Source organism: Aulonocara sp. 'chitande type north' Nkhata Bay, linkage group LG1 (genome assembly GCF_057382095.1).
Source record: "Aulonocara sp. 'chitande type north' Nkhata Bay isolate Kocher_YH1m ecotype deep benthic linkage group LG1, A_spYH_male_GT1.1, whole genome shotgun sequence".
In the NCBI taxonomy this organism is placed as follows: domain Eukaryota; kingdom Metazoa; phylum Chordata; class Actinopteri; order Cichliformes; family Cichlidae; genus Aulonocara; species Aulonocara sp. 'chitande type north' Nkhata Bay.
In genome coordinates, this window is record NC_141344.1 from 3447807 (window position 1) to 3462189 (window position 14383).

General features: G+C 43.5%; 1 pseudogene across 1 annotated transcript; it reads left to right on the forward strand.

Moving 5' to 3' along the window:
- Positions 1-6593: 6593 nt before the first annotated feature.
- Positions 6594-12872, forward strand: LOC147338516 (protein NLRC3-like; annotated as a pseudogene). The gene is made up of 6 exons (XR_015130035.1): positions 6594-6804; positions 6913-8695; positions 9543-9716; positions 10393-10566; positions 12102-12427; positions 12647-12872. The product of XR_015130035.1 is annotated as a protein NLRC3-like (transcript).
- Positions 12873-14383: the final 1511 nt, after the last annotated feature.

A 14383-nucleotide genomic window follows, 5' to 3' on the forward strand; every position in this document is an offset into this window, starting at 1 on the left:
TCCCACCCTCATGCTCTCATATGCTCTTACTCCACACTCAACCAACGTGGAGACAGACATAAAGAGACGCTGTACACACGATCACACTCCCCAAGCGTACTCTACGAACCGGGTCTAGGTGCCCTTGCCCCTGGAGGGGGGAACTGCACCCAGACCCAGGTGGTGTTACCCTTTTCCCTGCGGTGGGGAGAAGCAGACCGCCCCGACTCCGCAGCAGCAGGGAGGCCCCACACTCCAGACCGCAGTCGGACGGCCAACTCCTCCTCCTAGCCCCCCGCTCCAGCAGGTCGCAGAGAATGGGGGTGAGAGAAGACTCCAAACCTCCCTCCACCCGCTCATTGTAGTGTTGATGCATGTGTGTTCTAAGGTGCATTTAAAACCCAGGAGGGCATGGAGCTACCTGCCAGAGAGCAGCAGGTAAGCGCATGGTCCCTCCTGCTAGCCCTCAATGACTAAGTGTATTTAACATTGAGAGGTGGGCAACGACGCCAGGGGTGGGGTGTACACCCTGATGGTACTTTGGACTCCGTGTATCGTGCCCACCCCCAAGATCCTATATGTATGTGTAATGCGAGTGTGAGTAATGTGAATGTCTAAGTTGTGGGATAAAATTGAGGCAGAGGCAGCCAGAAGGGGACGGGGGGGGGGGGGGGGGGGTAGCCTCCTCTGCACCCTGGTGACATACCCCTACTCCAAGGTCCTGCATGTGTGGGTGGTTGTGGTGGAGTGGGAAGAGGGAGGCAGCTGGAGATGGGGAGGGAAGGAGGGGAGGGGCAAGTGACCCCTCCCTGGGGCCAGCTCCCCCGCTGACCCCAGTAGGCACCCCCATACTCCGCGACCCACCAGGGAAAGGGGGCCCAGGCCCATCCAGACCGGGGCCCCAGCGCAGCAGCGCCTCCCGGCCCCACAGAGCCCGGGACAGTCCACCCAACCCCACCACAGAGAAAACTGCACCCACCCCACCATCCACTCTTCTTCCAGACTACATAAGACAATAAACACCCAGGCTGAGATCTTCCTCCACCTCTCCTGTATCTCCCCCTCCTGCAGAGAGAGCCCCTGAGGAGAGGAAAGCTCCTGCAAGATGTGACAATCTTCCCCACCAGTTGAAGAGCCCCACAGGTGGCTCGATGCACCGGCGGCACCCTGCTCCAGGGCTGGGCCCCCATGCACCCACCCGCCCACAACCCCGGCAACACACCAACCAGGACCCAAGCCCCCGAGGCCCGGCCCGGGCCCCAGCCCAGAGACGGAGCGCCCCCAGAACCTCACGCCCATCCCGGACCCACCCAGGGGCAGCCAGGCTACCAGGTCAGTAACCCACGTCCGTCAGCACAGACCCTCCCCTAGCCCCGCTGCACGCAGCCGCGAGGAAACAGTCACCGGAGAGCCAACAGAGCCCCTAACCGGACATGACCGCTACCCCGGGTTGAGCCCCCCAAGGAAGATGCCTCCGGGGAACCCCCCGACGCCCTAAGCCTGTCCCTACCCCCACACCAATCACAACAGTGAAGGCAGGATTTACTATGGATTTAATTTGTTGATATTCTAAAAATCTTTTCTTGTTGATCCCATATTGTGTAACTAGTCCGTCAAATGAAATAAATTCTGTTCCTTCTAATATATGTTCTAAATATTTGATTCCTTTATCACTCCAATCTGAAAAGTTTATCATATTATTGTTTTGTAATATGTCAGGGTTGTTCCAGATAGGTGTACGTTTGCATGGGATTAATGAAGACGCCGTCAATTTTAGAAACTCCCACCATGCTGTCAGAGAAGAGCTGATGTTGATGCTTTTAAAGCATTCATGTCGTTGGATGTTTGAGCTGATAAATGGTAGGTCTGAGATCTCTAGATTATTGCAAAGTGCTTGTTCTACATCTAGCCAAGGTTCATCTAAGAGGGTGTGTTTTAGCCATCCTGAGATAAACTGAAGCCTGTTGGCTAAGAAGTAGTGCTGAAAGTTAGGCAGTTCTAGTCCTCCTTTATCCTTGGTCTTTTGTAGTGTTTTTAAGCTTATACGTGGGGGTTTATTTTTCCAAAGGAATTTGGACATACATGAATCTAGAGATCTGAACCAATCTTGTGGCGGTTTAGTTGGGATCATTGAGAATAAATAATTTATTTTTGGTAAGACCATCATTTTTATAGTGGCGACCCTTCCCATGAGTGATATGGGTAAAGATTTCCATCTAGCCAGATCATCTTCTACCTTCTTTAAAAGTGGGATATGGTTTAATTTAGTTAGATCTGCAAGCTTGGGAGAAACATTAATACCTAAATATTTTATATTTCCCGATTGCAGTGGTGTAGAAGAGGAATTATGGAAGGAGCAATTAATCGGTAGGACTGTAGATTTTGACCAGTTAATTGAGTAATCTGATATTCTTGCAAAAGAGTTTATCAATTCAATCACCCCAGAGATATTGGTTTGTGAATTTTGGAGAAAGAGTAACACATCATCCGCATAAAGGCTGATTTTATGTTCCACGTTCTTGCATTTTATGCCCTTAATTGTTGTAGCCTGTCTAAATGCTGCTGCTAGTGGTTCAATAAAAATTGCAAACAGTGAAGGGGAGAGTGGGCATCCCTGTCTGGTGCCCCTCAAGAGACAGAAGCTGGAGGATGTCTGGTCATTTGTTCTAACACAAGCTGTTGGGGAATTATATAATATTTTTAACCAGTTTATGAAAGAGGATCCAAAACCAAATTTGTGTAAAGTTGCAAATAGAAATTTCCAGTTAACTCTGTCAAATGCTTTTTCTGCGTCTAAAGAGAATATTGTAGTTTCTAGGTTTTTACTGTATGAGTAGTCTATCAAATTAAGTAATCTACGTGTATTTGTTGATGAGTGCCTACCTTTTATGAAACCAGTTTGGTCAGGATGAATTAAGAGGGGGGTTATTTTCTCCAGTCTCTTTGAGAGAGCTTTGCAGATTATTTTAAGGTCTGCATTTATAAGGGATATTGGACGATAGCTTGAGGGATATACAGGGTCTTTGCCTGGTTTTAGCAGGAGACTAATGTTGGCAGAATTCATATTTGATGGAAGTCTGCGCTTTTCTTTAATTTCCAACAACGTTCTGTAGAAAACTGGTGCTAGAATCGACCAGAATTCTTTGTAGAATTCTGCAGGAAAGCCGTCTGGACCTGGAGCCTTATTATTGGGCATACTTATCAGGGCTTCCTGGAGTTCACCTGGTGTCAGTGGTGAATCCAGTGCCATTGCTTGAGTGTCCAATAATTTTGGAAGAGTTATGTTGTCCAAAAACTGATCAATTTCTTTTTTAGATGGTTTATTTGTGGTGAATACAACGTTTTATAGAAATCCCTGAAAATGTTGTTTATTTGTATCGGGTCATATAATGTGTTCCCAGATGAATCTTGAACAGCACCTATAGTTGTTTTTTCTTTATTTATTTTTAGCTGGTTTGCTAGAAATTGACCGGATTTATTACCATGTTCATAATTTTGTAGGCGTAGTCTTTGTACTAAGAATTTTGTTTTTTTATCAATTATCTCATTTAATTCTAGTTTTGTTTTGCGTATTTTGTTCAATGTTTCCTGATCTTGGTGGGACGCGTAGGCTTCTTCTAGTGATTTGATGTTTTTTTCTAATTCCTGAATATTTTTGTTTTCTTTTTTCTTTTTATGTGATGAGAAAGAAATTATTTTACCTCTCATCACAGCTTTCCCTGCTTCCCATAGAACAGAAGCTGATGTTTCGGGAGTGTCATTATAGTCCAAATATGAAGTCCACTCTTTTTTAAAATATTTAATAAAGTCTTCATCTTTAAGTAGTGATATATTAAATCTCCAGTTTTTTCTTGGCGTAGTATTATTCTTGTGCATTAGTGTTAAAGATACAGGACCATGATCGCTGACAGCTATAGGATGAATCTCAGTGTCTGAAATGTCGTTCAGCAGTGAGCTGCTGACCAAAAAATAATCCAGACGAGAGTAGGAGTGATGGACATGCGAGAAAAAAGTATATTCCTTACTGGTGAGGTGAAGGGAGCGCCATGCATCGCAAAGACCAAAGTCGCTCATATACTGTTTGATTATATTTATGGACTGCCAATTACGCTGAGTTCCCGCTGTATTGAGCCTATCCATGTCTTCATTTAGTCCAAGGTTGAGGTCACCTCCAAGAACAAGTGTGCCATCTAAGTGTTCAGAGAGTGCACTGAAAAAACCGTGAAAGAATGAGGGATCATCAACATTTGGACCATATACACTTGCAATGCATAGCTTTTTATCAAGTATAGATAGTTTAATGATTAAGAATCTGCCCTCTGGATCTATAACTGTATCGAGTACTGTGAAATTAATATTTTTATGTATTAAAATTGCTACTCCCCTTTGTGTAGAATTATAACAAGCTGAGAACACATTAGGAAACTCAGGTGTTTTAAGTTCATTCGAACCTCTAAGAGGTCTGTGGGTCTCTTGTAAAAGGACAACATCTGCCTGTAGTTTTTTGAGTTGGTTAAATATTTTTAACCTCTTTACTCTGGAGCCAGCTCCATTTATATTCCATGTAATGAACCTCAGTGTACCCATAGATGTTTGTGTATAACTAGGGATGTATGCTGTGTGCGTCGCTTAGACAGGTGGAGAGAATACGTCACTTGTTCATAAATAAAGAGAAGGAGAGAGAGAAAAAATGTGTGGCGAGATGCTCCCTGAGTCTGACTTTGTGTATGCATAGTTACTAATATGAGTAGGCTTGGCTTAAGTGTGTGTATCCTAAACGACATTTTACTTCTGACTGAAGTAAAATGTGCTGCCGTTGAGCGCATGGTGTGTATGTGTCGAAATAAAGGATGTTTGTGGATGAGTGTCGAAGCAGGTGATCGAGGCAGTGAAAGGAATAAAGAAAGAAACCAAGGACAGGGGTGAGCAGCATAAAACCAAGAGAGGGAAAAGAGAGGGAAAAAAAAAAAACGAGAAGAAAAAAAAACAAAAACAAAACGTAAACATTCCAATTAAATCACTGACGGAGAGTGACGGTGTTAATTCTGCTATGAAATCACACTTTAAGATGCGATTTGATGCTGGTAAGTTAAACAGATGTTAATGCAAGTTAGTGTGAGTGGATAGGGAAATGGTGTAGCTGATTCTTATCTGGTGTGAGGTTAATACAGCCACGGAGTGATGTTGGGGTCGCGGTGGAGCTGTCCGTCCACGTACAGCCGGTCCACAGCGATGACAGCGCGGGAGCCCTTCTGGATGAAGCCGCGTCGGATTGGGAAGAGGACCCTGCGTCGTTCCAAGATCTCTTTGGGGAACTGGTCGTTCACGCTGAAGTCCGTTCCTTTTAATTCCCTGCCACGGCTTTTCACATGATGCTTTTGTTTGAAGTGGCCGAATTTGGCCACGATAGGACGTGGTCTCCCGGCCGTAGCCCGAATGGGGCCGAGGCGATGTACCCGATCGAAGACAATGTTCTTCACAGTGTCCTCCGGCAGCTTCAGGTGGATTTTGATGAAGCTTTTTACCGTGGTCTCCGCGTCCTCTCCAGCAGCTTCTGGAATACCAGAAAATACCAGATTATCACGCATGCTACGAGCTTGTAGATCGATAACTGTTTCTTTTATTTTTTTTATTTTCTCTATTGAGCTGGGTAACATTATCTGTGAGACATTTCACCGACTCCCTTAGCGTGGCATTTTCAGCAGCAAGCGTTTCCACCTGCTGCTGGCTGTACTCCAGGGATTCTCGCAAGCATTTAAATTCTCGGTGAAGAATCTCCACCAAGGACAGCCTTGCGTCGAAACTGGACAATCGCTTGTCGATTGACTCCAGTATGTCGGCAATATCTTTGCCGGCTGGCGATGTTGAGCCGGGGGAATCTGCCGGGCGTTGTCTTTTCGACGACGGCGTCTCAGGTTTGGCCGGGGAAGCTGCACACTGGGTCTTCTTCATCACGAGATCCTGAAAGCACTGATCAATATAATCTTGGAGAGTCTCTAAACTCTCCTCGTTGTTCTCCAGGGTGTTGGAGATTATTTAGACAAATAGTGTTAGTTATAAGACAATTGATAAGTGTATTTGGTAATACTGAAGCTTAAATGAATTTGTTCAGATCTAAACTACCATTTGCTTTAATTTTCCACCAAAATCTCTGGCGTCTGACGTCAGTTACAACATGAGTCGCTTACCTTGTCCGTTCAGCTTCTTTATAACATGTGTCTGTGTTTGATGATTGGATGGATCATTAATACAACACATGCTCCTGTGATGCTGAGATTGGGTTACAGACTGAATGAACACTTTTTAAAGCTTTTACTGTACAGCTCTGTTCAGAGTGAAGGAATCTATCTGCACATGAAATCTGCTCATTGAAAATTGTCCCCAGTGTCCAGTAACAGGAACACGTGCCAGGCACAGAGCAAAACCCAGGATACAGGATCCAGCCCTCTGTCTATACGTTACTATTATTGTTATAATTTCATTTTATGTTTTTATTTAAAAAACAATATTTTCCCTGTAAGCCAGCGCTGGTATTAAACTTTTGTTTTTGACTATGTATTTTATCAGTAAATGGAATAATTTTTCGTTTGTGTCCAGAGCGAAGAAGACAAGCAATGTTCGAGGAGCAGCTGTCCTGCTGTGCTTTGTGTCAGGACGTCCTGAAGAATCCGGTCTTCACCAGCTGTGGACACTGGTTCTGCAAACAGTGTGTCTGTTCATACTGGGACCAGTGTGCTTCATCAGGAGACTTCTTCTGTCCCCAGTGTGGAAAAATCCCCACAACAGAAGCTAAACGGCAGACAGCCAGTGAACCCAAAGTGCAAAGTACGATTGAACATCTGTCTGCTGATAGACTCATTTCTGAAAACTCGACTTCTTGTGTTATGTAGGAGTTTTTTTTCTCTTTAGTCTCATTGATTTTCTGTCTTTCAGCAGATGTTGGTCTGCAGGAGGTTTTAGATGAACATAAGATCAGTCTGAGGAGGAGATGCGAACGTGTGACTGAAGGAAGTTATGAAACAGGAAGTAGAACCCTCCTCAGCAGGAGCTACACTGAGCTCTACATCACAGAGGGACAGAGTGAAGAGGTTCATACCCAACATGAGGTGATGCAGCTGGAGACAGCTTCCAAGATGGAGGCTCTTGATGACACTCCAGTCAGGTGTCACGACATCTTTAAAGCCTTACCTGACCAACAGAGACCCATCAGAGGGGTTCTGATGAACGGCGTCGCTGGTGTTGGAAAAACCTTCTCAGTGCAGAAGTTCACTCTGGACTGGGCAGAGGGCTTGGAGAACCAACATGTCAGTGTTGTGGTTCTGCTTTCATTCAGGGAGCTGAACCTGATCAGAGATGAGCAGTACAGTCTTCTGGAGCTGCTCCATGTTTTCCATCCAACATTACAGAAGGTCACAGCAGAGAAGCTCGCTGTCTGTAAACTTTTGTTCATCTTTGACGGCCTGGATGAAAGCAGACTTTCATTGGATTTCACCAACAGGAAGCTGCTGTCTGATGTCACAGAGAAGTCATCAGTCAGCCAGCTGCTGACAAACCTCATCCAGGGGAATCTGCTTCCCTCGGCTCTTGTCTGGATAACTTCCCGACCTGCAGCAGCCAATCAGATCCCTCCTACATGTGTTGACAGGGTAACAGAAGTACGAGGCTTCACTGATGCCCAGAAGGAGGAGTACTTCAGGAGGAGATTCAGTGATGAAGAGCTGTCCAGAATCATCTCCCACATGAAGACATCCAGGAGCCTCCACATCATGTGTGCTGGATCCCTGCTACAGTTCTGGAGCACATGTTGACTACAGAGCAGAGAGGAGAGCTGCCCAAGACCCTGACTGACATGTACTCATACTTCCTGCTGGTTCAGACAAAAAGGAAGAAGAACAAGTACCACGAGGGACATAAGACGAGTCCACAGGAGCAGACAGAGGCTGACAAGGAAGTTCTCCTGAAGCTGGGAAAGCTGGCGTTTCAACATCTGGAGAAAGGAAATATCCTTTTCTACCAAGAACACCTGGAGCAGTGTGGGCTGGATGTCACAGAAGCCTCGGTGTACTCTGGAGTTTGTACAGAGATCTTCAAACGAGAGTGTGAGATCTTCAAGAAAGCAGCCTACTGCTTTGTTCATCTGAGCATTCAAGAGTTCCTGGCTGCAGTCTATCTGTTCTACAGTTTCACCCACAGAAAGACAGAAGTGCTCCAGGACTTCCTGGAGAGAGATTGCGAATACAAAAACAGCTCCCCATCTATGGATGTCTTTCTACAGAGAGTCATGAAAAAATCCCTTCAAAGTAAAAATGGCCACCTGGACATGTTTGTTAGCTTCCTTCATGGCTTCTCTCTGGAGTCCAACCAGAGACTCTTAGGAGGTCTGCTGGGTCGGACGGAGAACAGTCTAAAAAATGTTCAAATAGTCATGAACAATCTGAATGAGATGAACAGTGATGAAATGTCTCCTGACAGAAGCATTAACATCTTTCACTGTTTGATGGAGATGAAAAATCTCTGTCCATTAGGAGATCCAAGAGTTCCTCAAGTCAAAGAACAGATCAGATAAGAAACTCTCTGACATCCACTGTTCAGCTTTGGCCTACATGCTGCAGATGTCAGAGGAGGTTCGGGATGAGTTGGATCTGAGGAAATACAATGCATCAGAGAAAGGAAAACGGAGACTGAGCCCAGCTGTGAGGAACTGTAAAAGGGCTGGGTGAGTCCAAATGTGATTAACATTAACAATTCAGACAGTATAATTCAAAGTAGGTTCATTTTTTTTATATCGTCCTGATGATATAATCATCCAGGTAAGGGAATTCCATCTGGACGTAGTGTACTAAACAGTACATTTGCACAATGAGCAAAATAACACCACTGACTAACAATGAGGTCAGTTTCATGATCATTAATTGTCATGACCATTGATCAATGGCCTCCAGCGCCATTCACAGACAGATTAACATCTATCAGCTTAGTCTATTTCAGCATCCTACAAGTATTTAAAAATCATCAGATTTTGATTATCTACAAAACATATGGTAACCCATTTCCCCTCTTTGAACGTAAGTATCTAATATTAACTATCAATTTCACATGCTTTGTTTACATCACCAGTCTCTAAATGACTTCTGTGGTTTAAAAAGAAAGAATCCATGTGTATGCTAAGCACAAGTCTGTCACAGAGAACACCATTAACCAAAGGTCTGAAAAACATTTAAATTCCATCCTAAATTTATACATGACTCTTGCAGCAAACAAAGATAATCGTTCACAACTGGAATTATTTAATGAGTAACCCAGTACAAAAATCACATTAACACAGTGGCCAGTAAAAATGTTATTTGGATCCAGATGATAACTTTTTGGAGCCAATTGCAGAATCAGGTCATGTAAACAAACTGTGCACAGCCTGAATGCAACTTAAGTCCCTTCTGCAGATTAAAGCTAAACAATTATTAAAATAATTAAAAGAAAGAAGATAAGCTGACATGTTAGTGGGATATGTTCAACTGTCATCAAATGTGTAAAGTAGATCTAAAGGGTAATGTTTGTCCTTACAGACTTTGTGGCTGCAGACTCTCAGAGACTCACTGTGAAGTTGTGGCCTCAGCTCTGAAGTCCAGCCCATCCCATCTCACACAGCTGGACCTGAGTTACAATGAACTGCAAGATTCCGGAGTGAAGCATCTGTCTGCTGCATTGGAGAATCCAAACTGTAGACTGGAGCACCTGAGGTCAGGTCACAGACTTTAGTTTAATAAGATTTGGGCCAATGGCCAAGTTTTGTGTGTTATGGCAGTCTAATCTGGTCTTCCTGTTCTTAAATATAACCAGTGGTTTGCACCCTGTTGTAAATTTTATTTGTACATTGTACATAGAAGGCATCTCTTGAGTGTAGACTTTGACAAAGATACGCTTTGAGGATGTTCTTGACTTGGGTAAATGTTGTGAGTCATATCTTCTTCACCAGGGAAAGAATTCTATCAGTATCCACTCTTCTGTGGTTTTCCAGGAATTTTTGCTATTGCTGAGCTGAAAATTGCATCATGTCATTTTTAACAATATATCAGATTGTTAATGTGGCCACACCTAAAGGTTCTACTATTTTTCTGATAGATTTTTTTAGCCTGACAAATGCCTACATATATCATATGTAATATATACAGCTTTTATGTGTGAGCTGATACTAATTTTGCTATGAGACTTGACTGAGGACAGCAGCATGTTTGTTGATCTGTGTTGACATGAGTTATTGTTCAGGAGTTTGAACCACAATTGCAAAAGGACAAGGTCACTCTACTCATTTATGGAAATCTTACTGGTTATTTATAGTAATACTGAACTGCACAATTAAAAATGTAAATGTTTGTGCAATAACTGGATTCTTGATTCTTGTTATTCTTACTTTAGATTGAAGGGCTGCAGGTTGTCAGAGTTCAGTTGTGCATCTCTTGGCTCAGCTCTGAAGTTCAACCCATCACATCTGAAACATCTGGATCTGAGTGACAACATGCTGCAGGACTCAGGAGTGAAGCAGCTGTGTGGTTTTCTAGAAAGCCCGGAGTGTAGACTGGAGACTCTGAGGTAAAATTCAAAATCTTGGTCTGTCTGCAGAATTTGTTCAAAGTTTTGTCTAAAAACTAATTTTCATTTTATTTGTATTGAAGTCCAAATGACTGTCTGCTCCTCAAAGAGGAGCTTATAAAGAAGGTTTATAACATTCATTAGCACACTGTACAAATTAAATTAATTACTGTGCCTAACATGGGTTGTACTCAGTGGTTGAGAGGAGAGGTAGAAACACTTAGCAGGACAGTCAGAAAAACTCACGACCACACTGGTACTGGGAATTCCACAGTGCTTGTCCTTTAATGCACACTCTCTTAATCAACCTTACAAGGCCCAGTCTAACGGCTACTGTTTATCATACATGAAGCACAGTGTTTCTACAACCCGTAACGTTGCAAATTGTTAGAGGGGTAAAACATATAAAGTCCGTGTCTGTCCACACTCTCACGTGCTAGCACATTGCTCTCATACTCCACAGAGGGCAGTGGCGCATATTTCTGACCTTAAATTGTCTTAAAGAGACACCACACCATTGTGACTGTTACAAGCTTATCTCTGCGGTTGAGAAATTTATTGTTAGTGTTCTCTGAGGGGTATTCGCTTTACTAGCCCAATGTTATACACTTGTTATCTTCTCTACAAGTTAAACACATTATTACGTTATTAAATAATAAGTTTTGTTTGGTAACAACAAGTAATTTCATCTTCTGCTGAATACATTTGCAGGTTGGCTTATTCACCCTTTCAGAATAATCCCTTATCTCCTTTTTCATTTCTGCTATGGTGCCATAATCCTGATATTTTTTTTAATGAAAAACTCCTTTAAGATGTTCATTGCAGCCAGTATAGTGTCTGTTTTCACGACCTTTCATACTACTGCTTTACACACTGAGCTTTGTCACCTCGACTGTTTTATTGTTTTCCTTTTTTTCCATACTCTTGCAAGGTTGGCATCCCAGTATACTATTATTGTGATACTTCAAATAATACTCAGAAGAGCAATGCAAAAAATGTCTTACACAGTGGATGCCCTAATTTTAAGTCATAATTGATTCAGTTCAATTCAGTTCCATTTTGTTTGTTTATATAGAGGCAAATCACAACAACAGTTGCCTTGCAGAATTTTATATTGTAAGGTAAAGACGCTACAATAATACAAAGAAAACAGAGAAAACCCCAACAATCATATGACCTCCTTTGTGCAAGCTCTTTGGCAAGAGTGGGAAGGAAGAACTCCCTTTTAACAGGAAGAAACCAGGCTCAGGGAGGGGCGGCCATCTGCCACAACCAGTTGGGGACCTATGGGCCTATGTTGTTTATTTTCTTTGAATGGAACTGACCCAGAGCCAGCTTTTATTTGTTTGTTCATACACTTCCTTCCAAATTTAGTTTGGAAAATGTACTTGGCATAATAAAGGTTCAGTGGCCATTTGATGAAGAGTTTGATTTGGGTCACTACAGTAATGCTGTAAATATGCACATGTAAAACCTGAAAACCCTGGATCAAATTATCTGTGATTTTAATGTATATAATTTTTTTTCTTATTCAGACTGATTCGGTGCAATTTGTCAAGGACCAGCTGTTCTTCCCTGGCTGAAGCTCTGAATGCAATCCACTCCTATCTGAAGCTTCTGGACGGGAGTGAAGCACCTGTGTGGTTTTCTCAAGAGTCCACAATGCAGACTGGAGACTCTGAGGTTAGACACCATGTTTTAGTTGTACACTAGGATGAATATGATATGAAGTCTCAGCTCTGAAGTCCAACACCTCCCATCTGAAACGTCTGGACATGGGTGACAACAAGCTGCAGGATTCAGGAGTGAAACAGCTTGCTAGCCTTGTGGAGAGTTCACACTGTAGGCTTGAAACTCTGAGGTCAGTTTACTTTTTTATCTGTTGCATCCATTATCCTTATGTAAGGACATCTGGATTAAGTGGATAGAAGCTGATAAGATAACAGTCCATAATTACAGAAAGCTAGAAAAAAAAAGCTTATTGGTTAGGAATAATTATTCTTGAGCTGCACATTTAGAACCTTAACACATCTGGTTGGATTATCAATTATTTTATCTCCACATTTTATTCTTTACTCAGATTAAGGGGCTGTGAATTGTCGGAAACCAGTTGTTCTTATCTGGGCTCATCTTTGAAGTCCAACCCCTCCCATCTGAGACATCTGGACCTGGGTCACAACATCCTGGAGGATTCAGGAGTTAAGCAGCTGTCTAATCTCATGAAGAGTCCGCATTGTTTACTGGAGATTCTGAGGTCAGTAAACGATGGTAGTCGGTCCACGCGGTTTTCAGGAACACTGAACTGAAGTTAGTATCAACCCTTCGGCATTTCCTGTAAACCTGCAGGCTTTCATGAGTACAACTGAGAGGAGAACAGTGATAATAACTTATGTCAAGCAGTCACATTCAACCAGAAGCTTGCTGTGGTCTTGTGTTTAAGTTGATAACCAGACAGTTGCTTTTGTTGTGTCCGAGAGAGGTCCAAGTCCAGAGTTTTGTGTATTACTGTTAAAAGCGGAACAAATATAGGACTGGGACCAGGGGACATCAGTCAGTGGTGGACAGATCAGCAGGAAATGTCAGTTTGGGGTAATGACAGGGCCGTGTGCGGGAGTGCTGTACGCCAAATGCCAAATTGGCGTACAGCAAACAGCGTCCCCAGGCGTTGAGGTGGAGCCCGTCTGCCCCAAAAAGATGCCTCCTCTCCCAGAAGGCATCAAAATTGTTAATAAAACCCACACCGTGGGAGACACAGGCAGAGGAAAGCCAGGTGTTAAGGCTGAGCAGCCGGCTGAAACTGCCTATCCCTCTGTGGGGGTGGGCCCGGAGATAAAAGCACTCACCTGCAACTGACCAAGGAGACTGAAGAGTTGGAGGAAGTCCAACTTCAGCAGCTCAGATTGCTGTTTGGGGATGTCATTGGTGCCGATGTGGATGATGAGCCGGTTGGCCTGTGGGTGGGACGCCAGGATGTTGTGAATTCTGTCCACTATGTCAACAACGGTGGCTCCCGGGAACGACAGCGTGAGCGCCCCCCTCATCCGCACGTTCCTGACAATGGAATCCCCGAGGACCAGCATGGAGAGAGGAGGTGCCACCGGGGGCTGCTGGCCCTAACAAATTTCTGCAGTAATGAAGCCTGTGGGGTGCTCAGTTGATTAGACTTGATGCTAAAAGCATCTGCAGGTCTGTGAGCCTCAAGCTCAGCATGTTCACACCAACATGTTAACATGAAGAACTAAGAGAGTGCTAGCTACACTGCACAGCCTCTCCACTGCTGCTCTGAAGAGATCTGAACCTCTGCTGTATTTTATACTGGATGTGCTGCACATAAACACTTATTCAGTGTTTCTTTTTCTCTCCACAGATGGCTGCCATTTTGGTAAATGGGGTAATGCATGTGCTGAGAGAAGATGAACTGAGTCCACAGATCCACAGAGGTCGAAGCAGCAGCAGTTTGTGCATAGAGTCTCTCACTGTTCCATGTTACTGGGATGTGGTGTGTCAAGTAGAGCTCCACCCATCAGTCACGGAAGAAACGCATAAAACTATGAGTGCTGCAGTGCAAAATGTAGACAATGTAGAGCCAACCATGTGAACTCCACCATGGAAGGATAAACTGTAATTATACCCATGATATCATTGTATCATACAAGAAGCACCCTGTGTGTTTGCCAGGCCAGCAGTGCTTCTTTGCTTTGCTCATGTATAAAAAGATGGACATGTATGATCATTTATAATTTATTTCTTTTATTTTCATTATAATACTGTATATGATCAGGTGATGAAAATTTATGTTCATAAACAGCAAATAAAT